Below are 23,956 nucleotides of genomic sequence, written 5' to 3'. Positions count from 1 at the left end.
AGTAAGTGCCTATTATATTTGGACCAATATGAATAAAGTTGGTGTAGTATTATTGCGGTTTATAGCTGTAAAGCATTACATATAATTGCTGTTGTTAGACCTTGAGGTCTTTGACATTAAAGTGTATATTCATCATCATGATTCTCACAAATTCTTAAGTCCAACGGCAATTTCACATTCAAATAAATTAGCAGTCTATGTTACATGCATATTCACAGCAATTCTTTTGCATCCTTCCTGACCTACTTCACTGAATTCCACACTGAAAATAACAAAAAAAACACCTTTCTGATGTTGGGCTTCAAGATACTGTGACACTAAATATGTTTCCAAGAGATTATATCAAATCACTACACTTCATTATCTATAACACATATCAATAACCACAAGACTATACTGTACATATCAGATATTCCAATTTTACACATTATATTGTTTTATCAGAACTTGTACCGCATCACAGGGAATTTGGAGGCTCCTCAGGGCATTCTGAATTTTGATTTTTCTCTTTTTAATGTCCTTGTTCTCCCCCTCACAAAGAGTGTGAGCAACTCGGATGTAAGAAGCCCTGAAAGAAAGAGTGAAGTGACTGAGAAGATATTGGGGATGCCTAACTATCACATGTGTGACACACAAACTTCACTTCACTGTGATATACCACACACACACAGTGACATCAGTCTGATGTACTGCACACACACACATGATGGCACATTGATAACAACAAACCTGGCTCATTCTTCATGCTGAAAAGTCATTTTCTGTGCTTCATTTTACTGATCCTGCTTAACTGTATGGCACAACCTTTTCTTTTAATACAGGGGAATTCAGTGGTATTTTCAGTAAAGGAGCTTAAAATTATCTAATGTCAGATAGACATTCTCTGTGCTGCAGTGTAGGCATCTAGGAAGAGTGCACTCATCTTAGACATATCTTCTATGTGTCAGTATATATATTTACTATACAGTATGTGACATTATATCCCTTGTCTGACAGGATCACATACTAGGATCTATTTAATTTCCTCCTCTAACAGGATTGGAGCCATGGTAGCTCAGACGGCAAGGGTGTCCCCCTCCTGACTGGAAGGTCTTGGGTTCAATCGCAGGTAGGGGAAAGCGATGTAACTTGCTCTAATTCCTTCCAGGTGGCTCCCAGGTCCACTTAGCCTGCTTTCCAAATGAGTACCAGGAGGTAATAGGCCACCTCCTGTGTCAGATGGTCAAGAAAATGGTGGCCCTTACCTCCCCATTCCCCTGTAGGCCTTCGTGACCTGAAAAGAGAACCTACCTACCTAGCAGGTTTGGATGTTGTGGTGTTTCTGGTAGCTGTGGGAATTCTGGCTTTAGATGTGTTATTTTATGGAAGAATGTTTGTCTAATTCGAGAGTATTTCTCACAGTAGAGAAGAAAATACATCTGTCTCTGCTAATCCCTGCTAGCAGTGGGAGTTTGTCCTCTCCTGGCAGTCAGTATCTATTGCCTGACTGTGGTTACTAAACCTGTACTTGATCTGGGTCTGTTTTTCCTTGGTATCTCTTACCCTGGTCAGAAACTCGGCTAGTGTGTGTGTTTTTTAGGGGAATACAGCAATTCAGCTTGTAGAGATGTTCGAAATTGCTTTTTAAGACTGGATAGTCAGGAGAATGTTTGTGGGCATTTCTTCTAAACCATGTGTTTGCGGTGTTGTACCATCTCTCAGTATCCAAGGTGCAGATTTCCTTTGTGTGGCTGTCTGTGTCTTTGGTTTGAAAGTTCTCGCAGTGCCTTTCTGGTGTTTTTGAAGTCTGTGTCAAACCATTCTTCTTTTGCTTTTGTTTTATGGGTGTTTTTGTGTTCAAGCCAGTTTGGTATCAAGGCTATTTTCCGAAATCTGCAATTTACATCTTTCATAACCAGATTTACAGTATGCTAGTTTTGTTGTTTTTTGTTGGAGTGTTTAGAAAAGGAACTCTGAAATTCCTGGTCATTTTGTGCTCTAGTATTCATACAGATTGTTTATTCACACCTGAAGAAGGCTCCACGGCTGAAATGTTGTGTTTTTTCTCTCTTCTTTTTTTTCCGCATGGAATAAACCTTTTACTTGTTCCCTTGCAGCCGAGCATGCTGACGCAGCTACCTACCTGAACTACTACAGATTGTTTATAGCCCATCTACATGACTGGTTGAGGTCACACAGCCAGCTGTGTTGTATCCGTGCTCCAGTATGGGTATTTAGAAAGAGTGTCCTTCAGTCACACTGGTGTTCTCTGTGCCTCAACACAGGTATTTAGATACAGTGCTCACCTATCAGCCAGATAATCTACAGTTTGTCAAAAAATAAAAATGTATATCTCACAGATATTTAGACATAGATTTTGAACACTCCTTAAATAACGATGTGTGATTTAGAGCTCTCTTTAAATATCTATGTCATAGATGTTTGAAGTGAGCTGTCCTGAGAGGCAAAACTTCTCTGGGTCTCAGTAGAGGTATTTAGAGAGAGCCCTCCTGACATACCAATGTTCACTGTGTCAATAAAGAAGTTTAGGAACAGTGCCTTATTCCCAGGTAACAGTTTCCCATATCTTAATAAAGAGATTTAAAGAAACTTACTTTTCAGTTTCCTCAGTTCTCCTTCTCTTTGGCTGTAAAGGTACATCAATAAATAAACATTGACAAGACTTATTAACATGACTGCATAAAAAGACATTAACATGTTGAATGGCTGAATGGACTCCTCTCAGTTTCAAACTTTATGTTCTTCTGATGAGAATACAGGTACCTATGTTCTGTCAAACTTCTACCCAATACAGTGTCTGAGTGTTTTAGGAATGTAGTCTTCTGCTTTTCAGAATTGCTTGCGTGTTTGCTTTTACTGAACTCTCCAAGAATAAAAAGTCCTCTGATGGAGTACTTACACACACTGATCTACCTGCAGGCTTGAACTGTGTCGTAATACTCAATTTTCAGAAACAAATAACACATGAGTGCAACACATAATTAAAGAGCACTGCTGGAGATTACTAGTAAAACATATACCAGTGTAAGGCAGAAGCTGCAAGTCATAATTTAATTATCACCTTCTAAGCCTTATCAGTATTAAGATGATAAGCATTCATCTACCTTGTGGGGGTTCATGCTGTCTTTTTTGTGAAGAATTCACTTGCTTCAGTGGATCTGTCAAAGAAACAATATGTCAGAAGAAAACTCTTCACATTAAGAAGACATCCAAGAATAGGTTGTACTAGTCCAGACTAAAGAGAGGCACAGGCCTCCTGAGAGTGATTCTCAGCCACATAGTTCCCAATTTATCCTGACATATCACCTGAAATGAGCAAGGACCAGTTATTTACAAGATGGGCTTCCCTGTCATGTCCTTTAACTTTCATTCAAGATGGCTCACTGGAGCAGGAAAAGTGTCTTCTGGCAGCCTGAGTCTTTTACTTTCACATGAAAAACTGACATTATTTTATGTCTCTAAAGTGTAATTATCAGATAACGAAAAACTACTATGTAAAATCGCCAGACGCATTCACTTTTGGAATATACAATACAGGTACTGCTTAATTTCCTGAGTCAGATTGTAAAAAGATTATTTTCCCACAACCGATACCTGGATCTAAAATAACACAGAAATGACAGAAGGGAATGTCTTCCTGAAATTAACAATTTTGTTAACAATTCCATCATTTAAATTTATTATTAGTATATTTAAAGACATTATTTTTTTGTTCTGTTTTAAAGCAATGTGTGCCTCACCTTAAAGATTTCTTCTAAATCGACTTCCCTAAAATCCTGTGCAATACTGGAAGAAATGTGATCCAAGGGTTAAACAAAGGAATATTTTTATAATTCTCTATTACGATTGCATGCAACACAGTAACTGATATTAAAAATTGCAATATGCAAAAAAATACAGACAGTGTTGAGCATTATATTTATCCCAGAACATTATTTATAAAAGATTTCATGCACAAGTTTATAGAATAAGTATAGATAGTCTAGTTGTGTGTATTATCAAATACAGTGATAGATAAGATAAGATCACTTTATTGGCCATATACAATTTCCTGCATTAGGAATTCATCTTCTTGCATACCCCAGCTTGCTCTCCATGAAACACAGACAGGGAGAGAAGCTTGGGGTTAGAGCACCAGGTTAGCCATTGTACAGTACAGCACCCCTGGAGTAGTTGGGGTTAAGGGCCTTGCTCAGGGGCCCAACAGAGTAGGATTTCTCTGCCAACTGTGGATTTGAACCAGCAACCTTCCAGCCACAGGGACAGATCCTTAGCCACAGTGCATACTAGTACACACTAGAACGTCAATAATATTGCTAAAGTAAGTTCATATTTAGGCCTTTTACACTAGCAGTTTACCATAATGTGTCCTGTACATACTCACCTGTCTCAGATGTACCTCAGTGTGGAGATGTACAGTAGTCCAACTGTTCCACACAGAGTATTTATACATCTGGAGGCTGCAGTGCTCTCCACATTTACATACAATGCTCACGTCTACAGTTGATGGCAAGATAAAAGGCCAAGGTCCGTGGCTGGAAGCCAGCATTTCATTTGAAACATAACCTTGATTCCACCGAAATATGTGACAAAAAAGACAAGCCTAGTTTGAGAAGTATTTCCTGTTTCATCTACCTGAACAGTCCTTATCATCACGGTTTCCTGCAGTCTTTTATTTTTCTCTGTTCCAAACTGTCAATTAAAGATTAACCTCATTGTTATCCCAGATAAATATGTATTTTAAAAATCTTTTACAGATGATTCTTATAAATATTAACTTAATTAAAGGTACAGTTACTGATAAAACAGAACACAACCTAATTGTACACATAGGGATTACAATGATGCTGTTGATTAAACAGTCCAAATATGTAACTGAGAGCCCAGGTGGCACAAAAAAATAGAACTCAGTAGGTTTTAAAGGAATTAAGTCTGAGTCTTCTGACTTGGACCACATATCCCCAACCTTTGTTCATATCAGTAAAAAGTTGCCAGTATCTTGATTGTGACAGCAGTTAGCTAATTAAAACAATATACGATTAAAACTGGCCGAACCAATAGCCATGTTTTCAGCTCCAAACTGTCCAGTGGTGTCCTCAGCTGTCCACACAACTGTGACCACTGCAATGTCCCAAACACCTGAGAGCCTGTTCAGAGCCACTTTACCCTCTGATAATTAGCTGTCTGGGTCTCTTTAGGGCTCACAAACAGGATGACAACAAACAGCATAGGGGTTCCACAGTGTTCATGGTCTTCTGCTGCAGATACAAGAATCACAGCAGTGGCAGTTTCACTGAATATCAGCAATATAAAAAGAAATAAAATTTTGTTATGTGTTTAAGATTTAACTGCTGAAACTCTAAAGGCATTTTGTCAAAGCACAAACTGAGCCCTGTACCCCTCATATCACTTCCTCAGACCTTGATCAGTTGTGTCATTACCAGCTGTGACCAGGATTCCTCAGTAAACACTCAAATGGCATCCTCAATAAGGACTGGTGCTCAATAAGCAGATGGAGTTAAGTCAGACTAGTTATACACAGTAGTTCAGTAGTGACCCCAGGCAGTACCCCAAAGCCGGGCAGTAAAGTCAGTGAAACATCATCACTCAAAGTGCTGCCTGTCCCCTATTTATTTTAGAAAATTTTGAATTTGTTTATTGTGGGGTCCTCAGGCTAACAATGTTCTCTCCTACTTTGGTAATACATTTCCAGTTCATTAATGATTCCATACTGGTAGGGTTAAAAGTTATTGAAAGAGCACCTTAACCAACTCATAGTGTAAACATTTCCTAACACTGCTATAGAATAGATAGTATTGTAGGTAAATCTGTAGTGTTATTCAGTTTATTTCTTTCCATTTTTAGCTGAAGCACAGATACATAGAACACCAAATGAACTCTGCAGATGTTTATTGTTAGTATGGATGTGCATCCAGAAATTGATTTTATGTATAATTTATTTTCAAACAACCATTTAAATATATAATATAACGTAGTATATATTATATAACATAGTATATATAAGTGTGTAACTTTAATATTTATCTTCAAGTAGTTTCTATTTGTAGCACAAATTTGCCTTGCAAAATGATTCATCCTAATGCAATGTCTGTGCATTTTGTTTTGTCCAAGATTGAAATCATGATGCATTGGACTTTGTGTTTTTTAATCTTAACAGTCTACTCTAGTTACCCTTTTTGTAAATAAAAAATGCAAAGAATGCTGAAATTAATATATTTTTAAAGAAAATTAGAAGATTCTCTCTTGCTTAATGCATAGTAACAGTCTGGGGTTTTCTGGGTGACCAGAATGTTAGGCATCTGAAACGCCTTGTTTGTAAATACTCTACATAAAGTAACTTTGTTTGTTGTATGTTCTGTGTAGTGTAGCTTGTATTTTGCAATTATAATAAATATTTTTTTTTAACCAAGTGTGCAGGGATTATCACTCCTCTGAACAAAGGTGTGCTGGAGAACAAATAATTCATGTGCCTCTAATTATACCAGCCACTTGGGTTTATTGCTAGAAATCACTTAAAAGTCAGGGGTTATGAATAATTATTTCACTGATTGACTAAACTGCTCGGTCAATTGCTGATTTTCACCAGTTTCGTAACTCCCCATTTGTAACAATACTAACTGCTAAAGAGCTACAGTACTTCCCAGGAAGAATAATTAAAATTCCAAAAGATAAATGTCCTCAGGGCAAATAAGAGCTGTTTGCTCTTTGATCTCACTTACAGGTTATGTTTTCTTTAAAAAGAAATATGAACAGCGGCTTGAGTCAATGCCCTCGAGAGGAGAACAGAGGAAGTGGTGTGAGATCAGCTTGGCAATTTTGAAAGGGCTTCTTTTAAATGTGCTCCAAAGCAAAGGGAGAGAAGAAACAAAAATGCACGCTTGGAGTATTTGAATTACAGGCGCTTTGAGAGAGCAGAGAAAAATGTGCCTTAGCTCTGGAGCTCTTAGTGAGGTTGGGCGAATGTACACCTTGTGGCAGCGTGAAGAATTCTTATAGAGGAGCCGAAATTGCAGTCTCGCGCAGCCGTGAAAGGATAGAAAAAAGGAAAATAACATTGGGCTTACAGCAGAACTTTAAGAGAAAAACAAAATTATGCTTTGCTGTGCCACAGGAGCACATAAGGTCTAGCTGGCTGTTCTTCCTGTAAAAATGTCTTATACCAGAAATGTCAACACATGTCAACATTTTAATATGCAATATACCTAAAACAGATGTGGCAGACTATACTATTAACCAGAACTATAGTATAAAAATACAAATATAAATAAAAATATAATCCTACAGCTTTACTTTATGGAACTTTAGGCAACAAAACATTCCCTCCACCCCACGCCTAGTTTTTAGAATATAGGACATGACAGCTACGAGAGAAACACACTAAATCCCTTAATTGTGTGACAGGGCTCCGTGACATTATACATGTTACAGAAAGTCAGCATTCTGTGTGAAATCTAGACAGAGTAGAATTCTCCCACAGGAAGAGACACAGTCTTTAGCATAGGGGAGTTTGTGTTAGAAGCAGCACTGTGTGGTTCCCAGAACCACAAGCCATCATGATTGAATCTTAATGGAGGCAGTGAAGAGCAATATTTGGTGGAAACACCTTTAGCCACAGTTACTACTGTTATCTGGTTTGGATAAGTGCCTACCAGCTTTGTTCAATGGGATAATGCAATTTTCACCCATTTTTCCTGTTCCTGCCAAATATGTTTTGCTCATGAGAAAACATGTCTTCCATTTTTGAAATTATTTCGCCTGTACACACCTATTCCCAGAGTAAATCAGAAGCAAACTACAAAGGCAGCATGGGGAGACATGATTGAAAAATGTTTCCTTATTCCATGGAAGAGGTCTGCAAGAGTGAAAGAATGCATTCTTATTTATTAACTTACTGAATTTTAGCTCTGTCAAGTTATTCAACTAAAATTATCAGTTCTTGCCACCAATTTTCATTCAAACTCAGGGTCTAGGTCACTCAAAGACATATACTTTCTTATTCTTAAATCACTCCAGTGTTTTCCTGTGTCTTTTAAGGCATTCTCCTTCTAAAAGGTGACTTTTCATCCCAGTTTTAGGTAATCAGCTAAAAACCTGAAAAGGGTTTTTCTTTATGATTTGTCAATACTATGTACCATTCATTCACTCATTTTCAGTAACCTCTTACTAATTCAGGGGCATGGTGGCTTGGAGACTATCCCAGGAAGCACCGGGAGCAAGGTTGGAATCACCCTGTATGGGACACCATTCCTTCACAGGGCACACGCAGACACAAACACAGACACACATACTCCAGAGCCAATTTTCCCATAGCCTCCCAGCATGTCTTCAGACATCCATGAATATTGCATCCCAGAAATTGAATTAAACGCCCCAGCTCTCTGAGGCAGCAATGTTAACCATTGTGCTAGCTTGCCACCCTTGTACTTTTCATTTCCCATTCAATTTTGACAACCATCCCTGGTGATCAGAAGCAGATCCTTAACATTGTGTTGTCACCACCATGCTTGACAGTAATGATGGTGATAACTAGTTTATGCACTGTAGGGGTTTGAGGCAATAGTGTATTCTGAAATCATATGAGACATTATTACTGCACACAGGGAGAGATCATTAAACTAATTTTGTGGCTCATCAATATCTGTACACTTGTTATAGAACATAAATAAACATATAAGTATATATGTTTATATATAAATTTATAAATAAACACGCTTCTTCGCTTCCTACACTGGCTACAGATGCAGCCATTCAAAATGCGCGGTAAAAACCCGCGGTACGGTAACCTACCCACAAGCCACCGCGGGCTACCGGAGCATACCGCAGGGCAAGTGATTGGCTGGCCAAAATGACCGACAGGGGCACTCGTGGTGCATTGGTTGGTAGTGCAAAGATTGAATCATTTAATGTCTTTACTGTGCACATTTTAATCCGCTTAGTTTTGAATATTTATATGGATTTTACCACTAAAGGGAAATTTTAGTAGCTGAGCATAAAAAGAAGAGGAGCATAACGCATCTGAAGGTCATAAACGATATTAATTTAAAACATTACTGTATGTATGTAAACTGTACTGTGTATGGCTGGTCTTGGTAGTTTAAAGAAAAAATACACACCAGTCTTCCATTTCTCCCTAAACATTTTAAGCATGAAAGTTTTATGAAACGGTACCCAAATATGCGATTGCTGTATAGAATGAATTTTAATTAAAAAAAAATATTTAACACGAACATTAAGCTGTTTACATCTTCCGCCTGAGAACAGTCACCCGTTGCTACCCAACGCAGAATGGTGATTGGCTGACACCATCTGACACCCCTCTGATTGGAGAAAAAAGACGTGCTGGCGTGCTATACCAGGAAGAGGATTCTTTCCATTCAAAACGTGTATTTTAAAAGTTTAAGAAGTAAAAACCTTACAGCGTACACAGATTTCTAAACTGATCAGGATCGTTATCTTTGTCTTATGCATAATAATGTTCACCGCTCTGTCCAGCAAATTAATAATAAACTTTATTTTATATAGCGTTTTAAACGAATAAGTAATTAGATTGCTCATAAACCTAATCACTTGCTTTTTCTTTTTATTTAGGCTCAGATTACAACTATAGATCGAATTATTAATAACCATAATAACAACCAACCAACAAAAACAACCATATAAACATAATGGTGGTGCTGGACCTTCCAGTTTTATTTATTTATTTTTTAATCGCGTAACATAAACATATTACCGTATGCAAACTGTACTGTATACAATATGTACATGTATATTTAATGTCTTAACTGTGCCCGTTTAAGTATTGAATATTCATATCTAATTTTACCACTGAAGGGAAATCTTAACATAAACATACAGTATATGGCTGGTCTCGGTACTTTAAAGAAAAAAATACACACCGGTATTCCATTTCTCCCTAAACATTGTAAGCTTCGAAGTCTTTAACTAACGTGATACCGGAGTCAACAAGCATACTTTTAGAATTTGATTAAAAGGGAATATAATATGGAATCGCGTATCTCAAGAAATTAATAACGATATAATTATATTCATGTTGCAAAAGAACTGCAACGGACATAAAAACTCCCTTGCATGGTTTCATTACGACCAGAATCGGTCTTGAGATATTTTTAACTTGATTTACAGTATTTGAGAGGTATGTCTTAACACCGATACTACAGTGCTTAAGTACTGCTCACGTATATGTTTCTAGGTTTATATTATGCATTTCATACGGTCAAATTACTTTTGAGCAATAAGAAGCGAGAAACGGTATGCGTTTTACTTTCGTTTTGTGCTGGGACCCGTGGATTGATTAGAGATATCAAGTACATACAAGTCATTTTTTAAATGTTGTAGTTCGTCTTGAAAAAATGTTACGAGTACATCATCTATCAACAATTACACAGGTTCTGTTTCCATATTGCGGATTTTGGTTACGTAATATTATTTTCTAGATTTCACGTTGTGAATATGATGGGATGTTTCTAAAAATCCATCCTCTGTAAAACGTCTTCTCCAGTTGTCCTGCATATGTATTCGCTAATGAAGCTGTGTGTTCTGAGCCTAGATCTCTACATTTCTGTATGAACCAGCTTAGAGGGCTAAAGACAGCTTGTGTTTAAATTGAGTGTAAGGCAATTTATGCTTCTAAAGTCATGGTCAGCATTTATCTTTGTACTGTGTTGTAAACTTGTTCTGTGCCAAGTCACATTATTTTATAGCGTTTTTAAAGCGTTATCAAATACGGTGTTACTGTAGTTTACTGAGTCCCATGTCACATGGTCTGTGATTGAAACCTGTAAAACCGGTTTAATTCGTCACAGCCAGCACTCTTCAGGTGTGAGAGTCTTCTGCTCAGAATGAAACGCTAAAATGTTTGTGTATATTCTAATGGTAGTGGGGGCGGGGTGTGTGGGAATAAGTTTGGTTGAAACATTTTCTCTGAAAGCATTTTCTTCTTGTAACCGATCTTGTTACAGCATGTTACAGTTTACTATTATTAACCATATTAATTTTAAGTGCTTAATGTAAAATCTTGTAAAAATATATTTTCATTGTTCAAATATACATTAAGTCTGACTATCATATAATAAGTTAAATACAAAACTAAAGAAAAAATAGGGTTAAATATAATTCAAAATATTTTGCTAACAATGTTAACTGTTTATGAATAATAAAATGTATTAACTAAGGAGTAGGATGGCACAGTTGTTAGTATGTTTTTTGTTTTTTTTTAACCCAATCTCCGGGAAACCATTAGTACGATGGTGAATCGGAGATTCTCAACCCTTGCTGCGTACGACTGGAAAAGAATTCGTGATCGGATCAACGAAATGCTTCGTAGGAGGAGGCAGTCTTTTCCTCTTGTCTAACAGTCTGTCCACAAACAAAACATTCCTGTTAGACAAGAGGAATTGAAAAAAAAACAATGTTGTCAATGAAAACCGGTGTGTGTGTCTCTCCCTGCTGGATGTCCCTCTCACAAACTGCTGAATGAATAAAATAATTTTATTGAAAACGAGTTTGCGATTGTCTGGTCTTTAAATTCTGTAGATACGCGATTCCATATTATATTCCCTTTTAATCAAATTCTAAAAGTATGCTTGTTGACTCCGGTATCGCGTTAGTTAAAGACTTCGATGCTTAAAATGTTTAGGGAGAAATGGAATACTGGTGTGTATGTTTTCTTTAAAGTACCGAGACCAGCCATATACTGTATGTTTAAGTTCCAAAATTAATATCGTTTATGGGCTTCACACGCGTTGCAGTATGCTCAGGCACTAAGTAAAAGGAGATGCTTCGTATTGCTTGACTAATTTTAAAAACTAAGTTATAAATATAAAAATTGCAGGCGCTGCTCTGGTGCGTCGGCTCCTACACAGTGCCTGTCTGCCGTAAGCGTTACAATATACATACAGTACCCAACACTGCTTGTACCCATCTGTCATGTAAATAAAACACCTTGAATTGAATTGAATTGAGGGGAGAAGGGGGGGATACTAAAGCCAATACTGGCTCAATGGGCTTTGACGTGCTAATGCGTTAACGGTCCGGGTGTGGCAGGCTTCCAATGTCAACTCGACTCGATTAGAAGACAATGAACGTATTTTAGCCCTAAATGAATTAATAGCAAACATGGTTTACATAAAATACATTTTTCCAAGAAAGTTTATAATAATACGATCTATAGTTGAAATCTGAGCCTACTTTAAAAATAAAGGAAAAGCATTTTCAAAGAGCAATCACGCTGTGTTTATGAAGAAAAAGTGATTAGGTTTATGAGCAATCTAATTACCTATTCGCTTAAAATGCTATATAAAATAAAGTTTATTTAGAGATGAATGATCAGTGTCGCAGTTTAAATAATGTGAGTCAGGAAACTAACACAGCGCCACCGGATTTAATAACGCAATAAAAACGCTATAAAATAATGTGACACAGTACAGCACAGTACAACAATACTGACCATGACTTTAGAAGCATAAATTACCTTACACTCAATTTAAACACAAGCTGTCTTTCTGTATGAACCTCTAAGCTGGTTCATACAGAAAATGTAGAAATGCATTAGCCTGATCATGATTAAAAAACACATAATTAAACACGCGTTTGCGATTTAAATCAGAACACGATTTAAATCAATATAAATGTTTATATTGTAACGCATACTGTCCCGCCTCCATTTCTCTATAACAATTTACTGTTGCACACACACACACAATAGAAGCAGGAACCACTGTCAGAAGGGAAGATATATTCAAAATATCGCAAATATCGATCATGTTGCGATATTTTGAAATATAAAAGTCAATTGATTGTCCATAATATCGCTTACCTATTTTTTCGAAGAAATGTTTGTTAAAATAAAAGTCCAGCACCAGCTGGATTCGAACACACAACCTACCAGTTGGAAGTCACGCACCTAGACCAGTAGGCTACAAGACAGCTCGCATGTTCAGGTAGGCGAAACAGCCTTACACAGTCCTGCCGCAGTACACGGATATAATCATACCGTTATTAAATTCTTTAGATACGCGATTCCATATTATATTCCCTTTTAATCAAATTCTAAAAGTATGCTTGTTGACTCCGGTATCACGTTAGTTAAAGACTTCGAAGCTTACAATGTTTAGGGAGAAATGGAATACCGGTGTGTATTTTTCCTTGTGATATTTTAAGCTCTAGTTGAATGATAGGTGTCGCATTTTAAATCATTTTCGTAGCTAGAAATTATGAAACGCCCTGTTAAAAGCAAGGAAGTTTTTATGCCCCGTTGAAGTAAAACAAAATGCCTGACAAAGTATGGCTTGGACAGATTCCAAGTGCTTGTACAAATGTGCTAAAGAAATTATACTTTGAGTATACAGCTTGTCCAAAGTCATCCATTATTAATACTATTAGTAATATCTTCAGTAAAGGCTTTGATGCATAAATATTTCTGATAAAGGTAGGTTGTGTACTTCTGTCCAACTGAGCAATCTTGCTTTCATAATATATACCAACATTTTAATGACTGATGATTAACATGCTGTAATACACAGTTCAAAATTAAAGGCTCAAATGCTGTACATGAGAGGTTAAGCTCCCCCTGGCGGTTTTACAAGGCGACGCCGGATAGTTAGTCACGTGACACACGTGAAATGCGTGATACCGCGTGATACTGTGACACGCCCACCGGGGTATGCCGCGAAATACCTCACCCATTTTGAATGGCTGCATCTGTATGTCCCTGACCTCTACAAACGATATATTGATGACTGCGTCGGTGCCGCCACATGCTCCAACGATCAGCTTGAGTTCTTCCTGCACCATTTCACCAACTTCCACCCGTCCCTCAAATATACGGTTAACATATCTTCCACTACTCTTCCGTTTCTAGACATCAACTTCTCTATCAACTACCCCCGACTGTCCACTTCAGTTTATTACAAACCCACGGACTCACACAGCTACCTCCTGTACAGCTCATTTCACCCCAACCACACTAAAAACTCTCTTCCTTTTTCACAGTTCCTTAGGTTACGACGATTATGCAGCGACGACATCGACTTCGAGAACCAAGCCCTCGAAATGTACTCATTTTTCATCAACAGAGGATACCCCAGCAGTGTGATTGACAGGGCCCTTGCCCGAGCCAAAAACACCCCCCGGACCATCAACCCGATCAGGAACTCCCACCGTAACAACCGCATTCCTTTGGTGCTTCCTTACCACCCTAACACACTTCCTATCCCCAGGACCATTAACCACAACTTTTCCATCCTACAGGATGATCCCTCCATTAGGGCCCTCTTTTCTGAACGCCCTATCATCTCATATCGCCGACCACCTAATCTGCGTAACCTACTTGTTCACAGCTCCCTTGACCGCCCTCAACAACCATCCACACCAGGCACTTTCCCTTGCAACAGAGCTCGCTGTATCACCTGCAAATACACAGCCACCACCACACTCATTCAAGGCCCCTCAGGACAATTCTGGATCACCCAGACAGCATCTTATACCTCCAGCAACCTTATTTACTGTATCTCTTGCAGTAAATGCCCAGCCATCTACATTGGAGAAACAGGAAGGAGACTCGGAGACCGCTTCAGAGAACACGTCAGGGCTGTGAAGATTAAAGATCTCTCCAAACCCATTGTTTCTCATTTCACCTCTGACGGCCACGACCACTCTAATCTCTCCGTCTGTGTTCTCAAAGACGGTTTTCCAAACTCATACATCAGAAAGACCACCGAAACTAAAATTATTCTGCAGCTAGGATCACACATTCTCCCTTCCCTTAACGACAGACTACTGTTCTTTTAAATTTTCTCCATTCATTGGAAGTTTCATTTCACACTTCTCTGCACCCATTCTGACTTCACACCTCTTGATTGGCCTCTCTTTCTGTCCCCTGCTCCCGCCTCTCACTCCTCCTCCCTCCCAACCTTTGTTCTCCCGCTACTTTACCTTTGCCTACTGCCCTGTCTCTCTCACACAGCCGAAAAGGCTCCATGGCCGAAACGTTGTGTTCTCTTTCTTCTTTTTTTCAGCATGGAATAAACCTATTGCTTGTTCCTTTGCATAAATAAACATATACTGTACAGTATATATAATATTGTGTCGCACTACTCTAGTCCTAAATAAAGAGTCTGGGATAAATATTTTTCATTTGAGATGTCTGTCTGCAAGAGAGACAAGTAAACACAGATGATCAAAGGGGATTTTCTGGTAATTAACATCTCTCTGAGTGAATGAGAGGACGCACAAAAACACAGAAAAAAACAGAGAGGTGTGACACAGAAGGAAACACAGAAACAGAAGACACAGAGAGAAGAAATAAAAGTATCAGCCTTTTCTTCCTTTGGTTTGGTAGTGCAAGAGGACCTTTCTCTGATCAGTCTTACAGACCAGATTCATTCTGGCTAAATAAATTGAACATGATTAGTCAGAAAGTGCTATTCTATTTATTTTAGGAAATTATTATTTCATTTATTGCGGAATCCTCAAGCTAAAAATGTACTCTCCTAATTTGGGGATGTATTTTTTGAATAGGTGGATAGATACTCATGCACTTTTGGGCATCTTTGTTGTAGGAAGGGATATTTAGTCTTGGGTAGAACTCTTGTATATGCAGTAGGACATTACTCTTGTTGGCCTCTCAAGATACAGTTATTTATTAAGAACAAAAAAGTATGGAAAATGTTATGCTCTGCACTCCTTTGAACCACACTGACGAGGACAAGAGGGGGACTCTGATGACAGCGACAGAACAACATGGTAGGCAGCAGTTACAAGTGATAAGCCCACAACAATTGGCGTAGCAAATGACGTTACGGGTTTCCTCCACCGGTGGGAGGGATCATCGTATCCCACTGGTCAGCTACCGCCCACCTGAAGCTGGGCAGCCCCCACCTAGTAAGGTGTTGACCTGCCACAGTCTGTTTGCTTCATTGGGTGCATGGAGCTTAGAGAATCAACTTGACAAGCAGACTGAAAACACTGCACCAAGCAAACACAGAAGCACTAAATGATCACCAGTCTTGCGCTTAGCAATTGGAACATCAGGACCATGTGTCCAGGCCTTTCTGATGCCCAAGGTCAAATCAACGACTCTAGAAAGACAGCCATTATCAACCTAGAACTCAAGAGGCTGAGTATTAACATTGCTGCCCTCCAGGAGACTAGGTTCCCTTCAGATGGCAACCTCAGGGAATAGGACTACACTTTCTACTGGCAGGGAAGGGGCCCATATGAACCACGACAGCATGGTGTCGGGTTTGCAGTGAAAAACTCTATCCTTCCAACTAGAGGCTAAGAACGCATCCTCTCGCTTCGTTTTTCAAGCTCTCAAGGCCCAGTGAACATCCTGAGCGTCTATGCACCAACACTTTGCTCCCCTGCTGGGGCCAAGGACCAGTTTTACGAGGAGCTTGACACTGTAATCAGAGATGTATCTGTCATGGAGCAGCTGTACCTACTTGGTGACTTCAACCCCCTAGTAGGATCTAACCAGGACTCCTGGGCCACCAGCATTGGGCATTTTGGCATGGGCAACATGAATGAGATTGGGCAAAGGCTTCTGAAACTATGTTCTTACCACAACCTCTGCATAACGAACACATTCTCCAACAAGCCACAAAACAGAGTGTCCTGGAGACATCCCAGGTCTGGTCACTGGCACCAGTTGGACATGGTCATTACAAGGAAGACATCACTAAACAACATCCTAAACACTTGCAGCTACCACAGCGCTGACTGTGACACTGACCATTCCCTGGTTTGCTGTAAGATGCAACCCCAGCCCAGCCTCAAAGTAGAAAGGTCGCCCTTGCACCAATACTGCAAAGACAGCAATCCCTGAACGAGTGTTTTGCAGACTCCATCGAAAAAGCACTTCAGAATTGCACTATAGACGAAACCGAGAAGAGATGGAACAACATCCGTGACGGAAGTCCAGACTGGTTCGAAGCTGGATTTGCTGAGCTGAAACCAGTTATTGAGGCAAAGTGGACAGCCCTCGTCAACAACAAGAGGGACCCTCACAGCAGGAAAACACAGATCAACGCTCAACCTACTGCTAGGCGCTGTGCCAACGACTATTGGCTGAAGCTCTCCAAGAACATTCAGTTGTGCACAGACAGTGGAAACATCCATGGCATTCACCACGGAATCAAGGCAGCATTGGGGCCCTTCAAAATTTAAGATGGCACCACTGAAGTCATCTACTGGTGAACCCATCTCAGATAGGAATAAACAAATGGCTAGATGGGCTGAGAGCTATCAATCACTCTATGACCAGGAGAAAATAGTGACAGAGGAAGCAATCAAAAGCATTGAGAACCTGTCTATCATGGAAGACCTCGATGGCCTACCAACAGTAGACGAGATTGGTAAGGTCATTGACTCCCATTCCTACGACAAAGCCCCAAGAAAGGATGGCATCCCACCTGAGGTCATAAAGGCAGGTTAACGGACAGTTAAAGCATCTCCACAAACTCCTGTGCCAGTGTTGGGAAGAAGGATGGTCCCACAAGACATGTGCGTCACCAACATAATCACCCCGTATGAGAAGAAAGGAGACCGTAGTGACTGCAGTAGCTATCGAGGAATGTCCCTCCTGAGCATTGTTGGAAAGGTACAGATTCAGCCATTCAAAATGCATAGTAGAAACCCGAACTGCATGCAATTACCCACAAGTCACTGCGTTGTACTACGGTACTTGATTGGCTGGCCAAAATGACCGACAGGGGCATTTGTGGTGCATTGGTTGTTAGTGAAAAGATTTAATCATTGAATCTCTTTACTGTGCATGTTTTAATCTACTTAGTATTGAATATTTCTGGGGAATTTTACAACTAATTTAGTAGGGAAAATTTAGTAGCTGAGCATAACATGAAGAGAAGAGAAAATGTGTTTTGGGTTCATTGTTCATTGCTCTTAAAACTGCAGGCATGTCGATAAATAACTGGAAATTGTTTCCTTATTCCACAGAAATGTTTTTAAACAGTGAAAGAATGCAGATTATGAAATAGTTCTTAAGAACATGCCCTGTGTGGCAGGTGCAGGTATGTTGGAAAAAAATAAATACATTTGAAGAATAGAAAAAACTAGAGATTGAATTTCATTATTTTACATGATATATGCTGTGAAATCTGATTCTATTCAGGAAAATATATATTATTGTGTTACATACAGATGCAGCCATTCAAAGTGCGCGGCACAGACACGTACCGCGGGTAATTGGCTACGTCATCACGCCGCGGTACGTGATTGGTTGACCGACAGGGGCACTAGTGGTGCGTTGGTCAGTCATAGAAAGATTTAAATGTCTTTACCGCAGGTAAAATGATAGTATCCGGAATTTCCGCAAGGTGGAGTTAATAAAGCTCAACCTCTCATGTTTGAGCTGTCGCCATCTAAGTCTTTACCGAAGATAATTACTAGTAGTATTTATAATGAATGACCTTGGACAAGCTGTTGTAGCGGCAAGGCTTATTAATAAGAAAGAATTAAGTGTTCTGAGCTTTCCCAAATGAGGCCCCATTTCTCTGTTCATCTCTGTGGTGCAGCCACAGAGAAACTATTCATGCAGGCTGATTTAAGGTTCCTGATAAGGACAGCTCCCAAAGGGGGATGCACTTAGCTAAGCCTGGCTATCATGATCAATGGTCATCCATTGGCGCCTATTTGTCTAGGGAGTGCCAGATGGACATCTGGACTGCATTCCTAAGTGTCAGGAGTAAGTGACTCATATCTCACCTTGATCAACCAATCAGGGACACGTAGGGCCGAGTAACCCACGTGGGACTCTGATGCCCATGGAACTTTCAGCCAATCAATGAACTGAAGTTCCTCCAGGTAAAAACAGGCAACACAGAGAGCCTGAGAGATTCAGAGAGATTCAGTAAGATTCAGTGGAGAATTCTGTGGACTTTTCCTAAAGGGAATTCAAAGGAAAATTCCAGGGCAGGACGGCTCAGGAGCAGAAGGCTCCCAAGGGCAGGACATTCTCGCAGCGCGCCTCCTGACCATCCTGAGACTCAGCCCGGACAACCACGGAACGGCCAGTGTGTCCGAGTGCCAGAACTTTGCTTTGTTCTAAGAGTCTAGAGCGGAGGGTGCCAGAGAGTAACCAGAGGATCCACCCGAGGAGTAACCAGCAGCAGGCCTCGTGGACAGGTCGGAACTGTGGACAGCTGAATCACTATTCAGAACTAGCTCTTCACCAGGAACGAACCGGTCCTCTTCCTGACTTGCTGGGACCCACAGTCATCTTTTCTCCTGTGCACAAACTTTACTAGTTAAAGCCAACAGTAACTAGCCGGACAGTGAGCATCAGCAGCGCACCGTCGCAAGCCGCACAGCACAGCCTGGCACACAGCCAGAGAGCGCAGATTGGACAGCAACAGCCTGCAACTGTTTCTTTGTGCCCGCAGGAGATCTGAATCCCCAGAGATTGGATGAGTATTCAACTTCAATGCATTACAGCTCGAGAATTCAATTGTTATCCCAACCAGTCGATATCAATTTAATTCCTAAGAGTTATATACTTGTTTTGAGTATCTAATGTAGAAGTTATAACCAAGTTCAGTTACGAAACGGTCTTAATGAATGATATACTGAACGGATGTCCTCTTGATATGTGTAACACTTTGTAACTGACTGAATATATACCTTTTGTATTCTGATAGCCCTCTCGATAAGATCTGTTAGGTTTACATGCATATTTTATGTATTAATAAATGTATCCTCGTGTATTAGTACCTGTGTGTGTGCGTTGTTTGAGTTATGTCGCATGATTGGACTCTAAAACCACTTTGTGATTTACTGCTACAATTAATAATTGTCTCAGTAAATGCCCAAACCCTACAGAACTGGTGCCTTCAGAGAGCCACTACATTTAATTTTGCTATGGCAACGTTACATATTTGGCGTCCCTGATCCGGTTTTCTTACACTGTAAACTCAAAGTATTGCCCTGGTCCACATTCTTTTTTTCATTGACCGTCTTTGTAAGAGTAACACCACAGCATTTCGTTGATCCAATCACGCATTTGTTTCCAATCATGCAAAGTACAGTAATTTTTGAGAATCTCCGATTCACCATGCCTTTCACATGCTCATAAAATATATTGATTTAGGAACATAAACATATTACTGTATGCTAACTGTACTGTATTTAATGTCTTTACTGTTCCCGATTTATAAATCACAGGTTGGGTGTTGAAATCTAGCTGGAGCCATGACCTTTTTTTTTAACAAACATTTCTTTGAAAAAATAGAATAGCAATATTATGGACAATGAATTGACAATAAATATAAAAAAGCACATATTTAATTTGGGAAATTTGGTTTATGTCAAAGCGCAATGAAACCTATAACTTGATTCTTATGGACGCCCGGTCCCGCCAGGGATTAAAAAAAACATGCAATCGCGTATCTAAAGAAATAACAGTATAACTATGTTCATGCACAAACAGTAGCATGTTACATTAGTAGACTTGACTTTTTTTAGGGTAGACTTGACTTTTGTGCCATGAGATATACAATAGATTGTCATTAAACAACCTTATGTTTATTAATCTTCCTTGTTATGCACTGTGGGAATGGTAATGTAATGGGAATTAATTTAATCAAAGAGATGTCTCTGGGTGGGGCGCGGGAGAGCCGGCAGGCAGGCGGTGGGTGACGGAGAAGAAAATAAAGGCAGCTTTTAACTCCTCAAGTCTGAGTTTTTGTGTTTTCATTCTGTCCATCGAAAACCTGTTTATATGTGACCTTTCAGAACACCTATCTTTTTTCTTCCTAGCACAATTTATGAGCACTCTGATTAAATTAATTCTCATTACATTATCATTCTCACTGTGAATAACAAGGAAGATTAATAAACATAAGGTTGTTTAATGACAAACTATTGTTAATCTCAGGGCTAGATAGTTAAGTCTAGCCAAAAAAGAGAAAAGAGAAAACATCGGCTTTATTAACATCATGAAATGCCTCCCCCTGTTCATTCCATTGGAGCGCTTGTATGAGTCTTTCCTCTTTGTTTTTTAGCCTTATCATGGGGCATGTGTTGGTTTTTCTGTATCTCCATCCAAGCCTCCTGCGCACTCTTCTTATCGATGTCGGACTAACGCTCGCACCGAGGTCAGCCCATAGCCGTCTTTGGACTTGCATCGGCGGTAGCTCATCATTTTCATCAATCAGTCTGTCGATAGCTCGCACAATAGGACTTGAAAAAAAAGAGATCAACAGTTAGTTTTTAAAAATAATGTGCGTAATTTTCTTGTATTTACATGCAAGAAAATTATTTTTAGAAAGTTATTTACCTTTGAATCGTCCTCAGTTTAGATTTTCTTTGCCTCCTCTCCCCTATATAATGTCGTCTCACTGTGCTTTCACAAACGAAGATGTCCATCGGAGCCAAATGCTGTACAATGTCCCGTGTTGACTTCCTGTGTTTTTTCATCTTCATTATTTGGTGTGAGAGAGTCTTCGTGATTTTGGCCATAGTCCGTCTCCTTACCAAACCGATACAGTGGTGCAGCTTGTAGTCTGTACCAATATACTGTATAGTATGGTACAGATAAAATTTACACCATACCGATGAGCTAATACCAGGGAAAGGCACTCCTATTTTATTTAAAACACAATACGCCAGGAAATGTGTCTGATGCATTAGCAAGTTAAAACAATTGCGTCGAAAACCTGGGTGTAACAGCTGTTACAGCTTTTTCTGATCACTCGCTCTCTGGATACACGTCTCACCTGTCCTGTTCTCTGTTTTCCTAATTTGCCGATTATGCCTGCTGCGATCCACTCCTGCCCTTATACCTAAAGAAGACTATTTTAAATTTCTTTGTGCGGTCCATTGTGCAATTAACCCTTGTATGTGCTGTCCTTAGACAAAACAAGGCTTGCCAGATAATGTGAATCGAAACCTGTTTTTCTAACTTTTAAAGTCGTGCGATGTGTAAGCAGGAACACATCATTATATCTTACATATGAAAAATACATAATATAGCTCCCAAACAAAAGCAAACGTGTTTTTAATAAAATACTTTTATTCACTCATAATCTGACAATTTCAGGAAGACTAAGGAAGGACTAAGGGAATTGTCATCTGTTGTTGAAGCTCTGTGAGCTCAGTGACTTTGAGACCACTTGTTATCCCAAGTTGTTTGAATCGCCACAATTCAAATAGAGAAAAAAGAGCTGGCTGACAAGATTTAAGATGTGGCTGTCAATGTTGGATTAAAAAGAACACGTTGCCCGACATTGGTTACATTGCTTGAAAAATAATTTTATTTCGAGAGACTGGATAAGTAATTCAAGTGTTTTTTTAACTTCCTGAAAAACAACTAATAATTTAACAATATGTGCAAACGTTTCATGATATGTCGCTGTTGTGAATGTCTGTGGAGTGTATCTTATTTGCCTGTTCTGGCTGGTGGAGCTCATCCAGCTGTGTCTGGATATCTCCGTCAAATATGCCGCTAGTGTGTATTGTCTGTTTAGGGTTCTGTAGCATTCCACAGGGCTGGACAGCTTGTTCCCCCCTCCCACCCCTCTCTGTGTACAGTAGAGCCTCCTGTGCTGGCTGGACAGGAGGCTCTACTGTACACAGAGAGGGGCGGGAGGGGGGAACAAGCTGCACAGCTGTGTGGTTGAAGCTGATACCCTGGATTCTCTCCAGACACAGCTGTAAGGGCTCCACCATCCAGGACAGGAGGCTCTACTGTACACAGAGAGGGGCGGGAGGGGGGGGACAAGCCGATACATACTCTTAGAGTTTGATTAATAGGGAATATAATATAAAAATATAGTACTAAAAATAAGATACACTCTACAGACATTCACAACAGCGACTGTCAGAAGATAGGACACAGCGGCTCAGAGACCCGCTGAATGGAAAGAGGCACTTTAATGTTCTGTACGTCTAATATTAAAGCCAGTAATTTAATATTCTTTTCTGTATGTTTAACAATAGTGGGTACTGGCCTAATTCGGCCCTGCACCAATTGTTAGGTGTTAATGTGTTGTTGTTAAGTGTGAATTTGTACCTGTTTCCCTGAGGTCTGGCTTTTTTTCTGGAAAACCATAACTCTGGTCTTGTCCAGATTGACTGTCAGCACCCAGGTCTGACAGTGCTGCTCCAGCAGTGCCAGGTTCTGCCGCGGCCTCTGTTCTGTGGGCGACAGCAGGACCAGGTCGTCTGCATGGAGCAGGAACTTGATTTCTGTAATTAATGCAGATCAGAAAATCAAGGAACAAAACAATTATTGCGCTCGGCTCCTCAATGGGCTTTGACGTCCTAATGCGTTGGTTTAACAGTCCGGGTGTGGCAAGCCTCTAATGTCTCCCGACTTCGGCAAAAGGAACCTGCCTTTCATTGGAAGACAATGAACACATTCTAGCCGTACATGAGAATATAGCATAAATACACCAAGGATTGGGTGAGTTCCCATCACAAAAAAAACTGCGAGCCTGCACTACAGCGACCACAGTACAGTATGGAGACCAAGACCTTTTACGGGAAGAGACATGTGCTTCTGCCGGCCCAGCTTCCAAAGAGTGAAGGGTAAGCAAATACAGCAGGCTTAATCTGAAATACACGATTATAGCGCATATTACAAGGTATTATTGCCGTTTTGAATTTTACATTAAATTATAAATATTTATTCGTAGCCTGTTCTTCAGGAAATCACCGCACGGGCGAAACGATCTTCGAAATCTACCACCAGGACAGTAAAAAAGAAACCAGTAAGACGGTAAAACGCAAGCCTTCTTCAGGTGTGACGGTCTTCTGCTCAGAATTAAACGCTAAAATGCAATGTAGGCTCTGAATGGGTTCAGTTATGATTTGGGCTTGATTAAGGACACTGCCTTTCATCTAAAATCCTGTTTGAATCCTTCTAAACTAAAAATTAGACTCGAGAAGAAGGCTCTGG

General features: G+C 39.8%; 2 protein-coding genes and 1 long non-coding RNA gene across 21 annotated transcripts in view; 1 reads left to right on the top strand and 2 right to left on the bottom strand.

Annotated features, from left to right (window-relative positions):
• LOC148647083 (NACHT, LRR and PYD domains-containing protein 3-like) overlaps window positions 1-23,956 on the top strand; it is a 1,669,284-nt gene that overhangs the window by 317,810 nt on the left and 1,327,518 nt on the right. The window lies entirely within an intron of this gene.
• Window positions 1-23,956, bottom strand: part of LOC148647098 (ribonuclease inhibitor-like) — a 465,740-nt gene that overhangs the window by 350,439 nt on the left and 91,345 nt on the right. The window lies entirely within an intron of this gene.
• On the bottom strand, window positions 6-3,789 carry LOC148647100 (uncharacterized). The gene is made up of 4 exons (XR_015927784.1): window positions 3,741-3,789; window positions 3,105-3,158; window positions 2,595-2,626; window positions 6-568 (listed from the first exon to the last, which is right to left on the bottom strand). It is a non-coding gene; the product is annotated as an uncharacterized LOC148647100 (long non-coding RNA).

This window comes from Lepisosteus platostomus, chromosome 16 (genome assembly GCF_059453375.1).
Source record: "Lepisosteus platostomus isolate fLepPlt1 chromosome 16, fLepPlt1.hap1, whole genome shotgun sequence".
Lineage (NCBI taxonomy): Eukaryota > Metazoa > Chordata > Actinopteri > Semionotiformes > Lepisosteidae > Lepisosteus > Lepisosteus platostomus.
The sequence above is the reverse complement of the archived record's forward strand: the minus strand, read 5'-3'. Positions and strand labels throughout refer to the sequence as shown.